This window comes from Macaca nemestrina, chromosome X (genome assembly GCF_043159975.1).
Source record: "Macaca nemestrina isolate mMacNem1 chromosome X, mMacNem.hap1, whole genome shotgun sequence".
NCBI classification, from domain to species: domain Eukaryota; kingdom Metazoa; phylum Chordata; class Mammalia; order Primates; family Cercopithecidae; genus Macaca; species Macaca nemestrina.
This window is the reverse complement of record NC_092145.1, coordinates 102,582,156-102,590,637: the sequence shown is the minus strand read 5'-3', so window position 1 is coordinate 102,590,637 and position 8,482 is coordinate 102,582,156. Positions and strand designations below refer to the sequence as shown.

The 8,482-nt window shown below is 39.2% G+C and overlaps 1 pseudogene; it reads left to right on the top strand.

The window, feature by feature from the left end:
• Positions 1-6,263: 6,263 nt before the first annotated feature.
• LOC105463866 (keratin, type II cytoskeletal 8 pseudogene) lies at positions 6,264-7,704 on the top strand (annotated as a pseudogene).
• Positions 7,705-8,482: the final 778 nt, after the last annotated feature.

Genomic DNA, 8,482 nt, shown 5'->3' with positions numbered 1-8,482 from the left:
CACATGTTGAAGCAGCCTTGGATCCCAGGGATGAAGCCCACTTGATCATGGTGGATAAGCTTTTTGATGTGCTGCTGGATCTGGTTTGTCAATATTTTATTGAGGATTTTTACATCGATGTTTATCAGGGATATTGGTCTAAAATTCTCTTTTTTTGTTGTGTCTCTGCCAGGCTTTGGTATCAGGATGATGTTGGCCTCATAAAATGAGTTAGGGAGGATTCCCTCTTTTTCTATTGATGAGAATAGTTTCAGAAGGAATGGTACCTGCTCCTCCTTGTACCTCTGGTAGAACTCAGCTGTGAATCCATCTGGTCCTGGAGTTTTTTTGGTTGGTAGGCTATTAATTATTGCCTCAATTTCAGAGCCTGCTATTGTTCTATTCAGGGATTCAGCTTCTTCCTGGTTTAGTGTTGGGAGATTGTTAGTGTCCAGGAAATTATTCGTTTCTTCTAGATTTTCTAGTTTATTTGCATAGAGGTGTTTATAGTATTCTCTGATGGTAGTTTGTATTTCTCTGGGGTAGGTGGTGATATCCCCTTTATCATTTTTTATGGCGTCTATTTGATTCTTCTCTCTTTTCTTCTTTATTAGTCTTGCTAGTGGTCTGTCAATTTTGTTGATCTTTTCCAAAAACCAACTCCTGGATTCATTGATTTTTTGGAGGGTTTTTTGTGTCTCTATCTCCTTCAGTTCTGCCCTGATCTTAGATATTTCTTGCCTTCTGCTAACTTTTGAATGTGTTTGCTCTTGCTTCTCTAGTTCTTTTAATTGTGATGTTAGAGCGTCAATTTTAGATCTTTCCAGCTTTCTCTTGTGGGCATTTAGTGCTATGAATTTCCCTCTACACACTGCTTTAAATGTGTCCCAGAGATTCTGGTATGTTGTATCTTTGTTCTCATTGGTTTCAAAGAACATCTTTATTTGTGCCTTCATTTCGTTATGTACCTGGTAGTCACTCAGGAGCAGGTTATTCAGTTTCCATGTAGTTGCGTGGTTTTGATTGAGTTTCTTAGTCCTGAGTTCTAGTTTGATTGCACTGTGGTCTGAGAGACAGTTTGTTATAATTTCTGTTCTTGTACATTTTCTGAGGAGTGCTTTACTTCCAACTATGTGGTCAATTTTGGAATAAGTGTGATGTGGTCCTGAGAAGAATGTTTATTCTGTTGATTTGGGGTGGAGAGTTCTATAGATGTCGATTAGGTCTGCTTGCTGCAGAGGTGAGTTCAATTCCTGGATATTCTTGTTAACTTTCTGTCTCGTTGATCTGTCTAATGTTGACAGTGGGGTGTTAAAGTCTCCCATTATTATTGTATGGTAGTCTAAGTCTCTTTGTAAGTCTCTAAGGTCTTGCTTTATGAATCTGGGTGCTCCTCTTCTACTATTCTTGAATTGTGCTTGCTTAATATTTTTAGTGTCAAAAAATATTTTATTAAGTTGGTGCAAAAGTAATTGCAGTTTTCTTGCCATTATATTTTATTTATTTTTTTAAGTTTCAGGATACATATGCAGGATGTGCAGGTTTGTTACAATAGGTAAATGTTTTCCATGGTAATTTACTGCACCCAACAACCCTTCACTTAGGTATTAAGCCCAGCATACTTTAGCTCTTTTCCCGAAGGATCTTCCCCCTCTGCATTCCCAACAGGGCCAAGTGTGCGTTATTCCCCTCCCTGAGGATAATGGCTTCCAGCTTCATCCATGTCCCTGCAAATGACATGGTCTCATTCCTTTTTATGGCTACCTCCTATTCCATGGTGTATATGTACCACATTTTCTTTGTCCAGTCTATCATTGATGGGCATGTGGGTTGAATCCAAGTCTTTGCTACTGTGAATAGTGCTGCAATGAACATATGTGTGCATGTATCTTTATAATAGAAAAAAAAAAAATCTTCATTTGGGTATAGACCCAGTAATGGGATTGCTGGGTCCAGTGGTATTTCTGGTTCTAAATCTTTGAGAATTCACCACACTGTCTTCCACAGTGGTTGAACTAGTTTACATTCCTTCCAACAGTATAAAATTGTTCCTATTTCTCCACAACCTTGCCAGCATCTGTTCTTTCTTGACCTGTTAATAACCACCATTCTGACTGGCATGAGATGGTATCTCACTGTAGTTTTGATTTGCATTTCTCTAATGATCAGTGATGTTGAGCTTTTTTAATGTTTGTTGGCTGCACATATGTCTTCTTTTGAAAAGTGTCTGTTCATTTCCTTTGCCCACTTTTTAATGTGTTTTTTTTTCTTGTAAATTTGCTTAAGTTCCTGGTAGATTCTGGATATTAGATCATTGTCAGATAGATAGATTGCAACAATTTTCTCCCATTCCGTAGGTTGTCTGTTCACTCCGATGATAGTTTATTTTGCTGTGCAGATCTTTAGTTTAGTTAGATCCCATTTGTCAATTTTGACTTTTGTTGCAATTGCTTTTGGTGATGTCATCATAAAATCTTTGCCCATGCCTATGTCCTGAATGGTATTTCCTAGATTTTCTCCTAGGGTTTTTGTAGTTTTGAGTTTTACATTTAAGTCTTTAATTCATCTTGAGTTAATTTTTGTGTGAGATATAAGAAAGGGGTCCAGTTTCAATTTTCTGTATATGAATAGCCTGTTCTCCCAGAATTGGTTATTAAATAGGGAATCCTTTTCCCATTGCTTTTTATTTATTTATTTATTTATTTTTGGTCAGGTTTGTCAAAGGTGCAATGGTTGTAGATGTGTGGTTTTATTTCTGAGTTTTCTATTTTGTTCCATTGCTGTTTGTGCCTGTTTTTGTACCAGTATCATGCTGTTTTGGTTAGTGTAGCCCTGTAGTTTAGTTTGAAGTTGGGTAGCGCAATGCATCTAGCTTTTTCCTTTTTGCTTAGGATTGTCCTGCTTGCTGTTATTTTTAATGGCAAAAATCGCAATTACTTTTGCATCAACATAACGCTTTATTTGTACTGTTGTTTCATGATAGAGTATTTTTGCTTTATTTTCTTATATAATTATTCATTTGTTTACTTTGGATTCAGGAATACAAGTGCAAATTTGTTACTTGGACATATTGCACGATGGTAAGATTTGAGCTCCTATTAGACCCATCATGCAGATATTGAACATATTACCCAATAGGCAAATTTTCAATGCTTGCCTATTTCTTCCTTTTCCCCTTTTGGAGTCCTCAGTGTATATTATTCCCATCTCTCTGTAATGTTCTCTTTAGCTCATCCATGTTGACATTAATGACAGGATGTCTTTCTTCTCAATGGCTGAATAGTATTCCATTACATATATGTAGCACGTTTTATTTATCCATTCATTTGGTGTTGAACACTTAGGTTGATTTTACATGTTGGTTATTGTGAATAGTGTTGTAATAAACATGAAATTGCAGATATCTCTTTTTTTTTTTTTTTTTTTTTTTGAGATGGAGTCTCGCTCTGTAGCCCGGGCTGGAGTGCAGTGGCCGGATCTCAGCTCACTGCAAGCTCCGCCTCCCAGGTTTACGCCATTCTCCTGCCTCAGCCTCCCGAGTAGCTGGGACTACAGGCGCCCGCCACCTCGCCCGGCTAGTTTTTTGTATTTTTTAGTAGAGACGGGGTTTCACGGTGTTCGCCAGGATGGTCTCGATCTCCTGACCTCGTGATCCGCCCGTCTCGGCCAGATATCTCTTTAACACACTCATTTCCTCTCCTTTGAATAGTTACCCAGTAGTAAGAGTAGTGTGGTTGCTGCATCATATGGTAGATTTAGTTATAGTTTTTTGAGCAATCTTAATATTGTGTTTCATAATAATGGCACTAACACTTATGTTCCCACTAATAGTGTATAAAAGTCCCTCTTTCTCCACAACATCATCAGCATTTATTATTTTGTCTTTTTAATAATATTCATTCTAAAGGAGTAGTAAATTTCATTGTGGTTTTTACTTTCTTGCTCTTCATTATTAGGGATGTTAAGCATTTTTTTCATATACATGTTGGCAATTTGTAAGTATTTATTTTGATTTTTGTATATAGTGAAATTGGGGCCTAGATTTATTCTACTGCATATAAATACTCACTTTATCTAGCACCATTTATTGAAGAGACTGTTCTTTCCTCAATTTACATTTTAGGTGCTTTTGCCAAAAATGAGTTGCCAATGAATTCATTGATTTATATCTGAGTTCTCTATTCTTTTCCATTGTTTTATGTATCTGATTTTATGCCAGGTCCATTGTGTTTTCGTTACTATAGCTTTGTGGTATATTTTGATGTCAGGTAGTGTAGTGCCTGTAGCTTTTTATCCCTCAGTATTGTTTTGGCCTTTTGTAGTATTTTGTGGTGCCATAACAATTTTAGTTGTTTTTTTTTTTTCTGTTTCTGTGAAGAATTTTTTTGGTATTTGCATTAAATCTGTGGATCATTTTTGGTATATACTCATTTTCATAATACTAATTCTTCCAATCAATCATCATGAAATTCCCTTTTACTATTTTTTCTTAAATTACTTTCATCAGTGTTTTATAGTAGTTATTGCAAAGCTTTCTCACCTCTTTGGTTAAATTTATTTCTTGATATATTCATTTGTTGTTGTTATTATAAATGCGTTTGCTTTCTTTATTGCTTTTTTCTACTAGTTTATTGTTACTGTATAGAAATGTTATAGATTTTTATATGTTGATTTCATATCTTGTGATTTCACCTAATTTGTTAATTAGTTTTACGTGTTGTGTTATGGAACTTTTAGGGTTTTTTTTTACATTTGATATTATGTCATCTGCCAACAAGGACAATTTGAATTCCCTCTTTCCAATTTGAATGCTTTTTATTCATTTCTGTTGCCTAATTGCTCTGTGTAGGACTTCAAATATTTTTGTTTAATAAAGGCGTAAAAGCGGATATTTTTGTGTTCTTCCTGATATTAGAGGAAAGCTTTCAGCTTTGCCTCACACAGTATGTTGTTAGATGTCTGCTTGTGAAAATTTGTCCTGTATCGTATTGAGGTGGCCTTCCTTCTATACCTACTTTATTTTTTATCTGAAGAATGCCGCATGTTATCAAATACTTCCTCTTTGTCTATTGAGGTGATTATATAATGTGTGTTCTACATTCTGCTTATGTGATGTATCACATTTATTGATTTGTGTATGTTAAACCATCTTTTCACCTCTGGGATAAACTCACCTGATTATGGTGAATGATCTTTTTAATGTGCTTCTCAATTCAGTTGTCGAAGATTTTTGCATCTATATTCAACAGGGACATTAGACTACAGTTTTCATTGTTGTGTTCTTTCTGGCTTTGGTATCAGTATAATGCTGGTCTCATAGAATTAGTTTGGGTGAATTTCCTCCTTATTTAATTTTTTAAAGAATTTTGAGAAAAGTTAATACTGTTTTCCTTAAAATGATTGGCAGGATTCACTAGTGAAACTGTCAGTTCCTGGACTTTTCTTTAACGGGAGATTTTTTTCTTATTATTTTAATCTCCTCACTCATAATTGTATGCTCAGGCTTTCTATTTTTCCTTGGTTCAATCTTGATAGCTTTTTGTGTCCAGAAATTTATTTTTTCTGGTTTTCTAATTTGTTCTCTTAATTTATCTCAGATTATTCTAATGAGGATATTCTTGTATTCTCTTACAGTTGTTTGTAATAGACTCTAATGATTTTTTTTTTTTTTTTTTTTTTTTTTTTTTTTTTGATGGAGTCTCGCTCTGTCACCCAGGCTGGAGTGCAGTGGTGAGATCTTGGCTCACTGCAAGCTCCACCTCCTGGGTTCACACCATTCTCCTCCCTCAGCCTCCCAAGTAGCTGGGACTACAGGCACCCACCACCATTCCTGGCTAATCGGTTTTTTTTTTTTTTTTTTTTGTTTTTTTTGTATTTTTTGGTAGAGACGGGATTTCACCATGTTAGCCATGATGGTCTCGATCTCCTGACCTCATGATCCACCCGCCTTGGCCTCCCAAAGTGCTGGGATTACAGGCATGAGCCACCACACCCGACATCGAATGATCCTTTTAATTTTTGTGGTATCCAGTGTAAGGTCTTCTTTTTCTATTTCTGATTTTATTTATTTCCTGATTAGTCTAGTTTATGCTTTGTCAATTTTGTTTTATTTTTTTAAAAAACAGCTTTTTGTTTCATTGATTTTGTTATTGCTATTTCAGTGTCAATTTTGTTTATTTTTGTCTATTTTAAAATTTTTATTTTCTTGACCAAGAAGCAGCTTCTCCACTCCTTCTGGAATCTCCACCTGGTTTAGCCCACTTGCCTCCACTCCTGCCTCCACCATGTTCATCAGGGTGAACCAGAAGTCCTACAAGGTGTCCACCTCTGACCCCTAGGTCTTCAGCAGCTGCTCCTACTCAGTTGGGTTTGGTGCCCACATCAGCTCCTTTAGCTTCTCCGGAGTGGGCAGCAGCAGCTTCCAGGGTGGCCTGGGCAGAGGCTATGGTGGGGCCAGCAGCATGGAAGGCATCACCACCATAATGGTCAACCAGAGCCTGCTGAGTCCCATTAACCTGGAGATGGACCCCAACATCCAGGCTATGTGCACCCAGGAGAAGGAGCAGATCAAGACCGTCAACAAGTTTGCCTCTTTCATCGACAAGGTGCAGTTCCTGGAGCAGCAGAACAGGATGCTGGAGAACAAGTGGAGTCTCCTGCAACAGCAGAAGATGACTCAGAGCAACCTAGACAACATGTTCGAGAGCTACATCAACAACCTTAGGTGACAGCTGAAAACTCTGGGCCAGAAGAAGCTGTAGTTGGAGGTAGAGCTTGGCAACATGCAGGAGCTTGTGGAGGACTTCAAGAACAAATATGAGGATGAGATCGATAAGCATACAGAGATGGAGAATGAATTTGTCCTCATCAAGAAGGATGTGGATGAAGCTTACATGAGCAAGGTAGAGCTGGAGTCTCACCTGGAAGGGCTGACTGATGAGATCAACTTCCTCAGGAAGCTGTATGAACAGGAGATCAGGCAGCTGCAGTCCCAGATCATGGACATGCCTGTGGTGCTGTCCATGGACAACAGCTACTCCCTGGACATGGACAGCATCATTGCTGAGGTCAAGGTGCAGTACGAGGAGATCACTAACCACAGCTGGGCTGAGGCTGAATGTACCAGATCAAGTATGAGGAACTGCAAACACTGGCTGGGGAGCATGAGGATGACCTACGTAGTACAAAGACTGAGATCTCCACCATAAACCGGAACATCAGCTGGCTCCAGGCTGAGATTGAGGGCCTCAAAGGCCAGAGGGCTTCTCTGGAGGCCACCATAGCAGATGCGGAACAGCGTGGGGAGCTGGCCATTAAGGATGCCAAGGCCAAGCTATCCGAGCTGGAGGCCGCCCTGCAGCAGGCCAAGCAGGACAGAGTGCTGCAGCTGCGTGAGTACCAGGAGTTGATGAACTTCAAACTGGCCCAGGACATCGATATTGCCACCTACAGGAAGCTGCTGGAGGGCGAGGGGAGCCAGCTGGAGTCTGGGATGCAGAACATGAGTATCCATATGAAGACCACCAGTGGCTATGCAGGTGGTCTAAGCTTCGCCTATAGGGGCCTCACAAGCCCAGCCTCAGCTACAGCCTGGGCTCCAACTTTGGCTCTGGTGCTGGCTCCAGCTCCTTCAGCCACATCAGCTCCACCAAGGCCGTGATTGCGAAGATTGAGACCCGGGATGGGAAGCTGGTGTCCGAGTCCTCTGACGTCCTGCCCAAGTGAACAGCAGCGGCAGCCACTCCCAGCCTGCCCCTCCTGCCGCTGCCCTAGAACTTGGAGGCAGGCTGCTGTGCAGGGAAGCACAGGGAACACGAGACCCACCTGAGCCTCAACCCTAGCATTCAGCCCACCCGCGGGGGAGGTTGCGGCCTGGGGACCCCCCTTGCCTATGCCTCAAGTTACAAAACAATTCAATGGGTTTCTTTCTTTCTTTCTTTCTTTCTTTCTTTCTTTCTTTCTTTCTTTCTTTCTTTCTTTCTTTCTTTCTTTCTTTCTTTCTTTCTTTCTTTCTTTCTTTCTTCTCTTTCTTTCTTTCTTACTTTCTTTCTCTTTCTTTCTTTCTTTCCTTCTTTCTTTTTTCTTTCTTCCTTCTTTCTCTCTTCTTTTTCTTTTTTCTATTTTTCTTTTTTTTTCTCATTTTTACATTAACTAATTTAATTTATCCAGTAGCCCTATAAAGATGATAGAATGTAATCTCCATTTCTCCAATGAAGACGGGAGAGCCTGGATAATTAGGCAAGAACACACAACTAGAAGACGGAAGAGCCAAGATTCAACTCAGCGGCCACATAGGACACCATGAGGCCATTCTGTCTCTCAGTAAAGGATGACAGTATATGACCCGGATTTTTTTTTTTTTCTCTGAAGTAACACAGATTAGCTTTCATCATGAACATGTATAACTGGTGCTTGGGCTTTTCAGAAATCCTAATTACAAATATCTGTATTCTTATTGTGTTTATTATTCAAAGGGTCAAACATCTAACATCTAGGTAGGTGA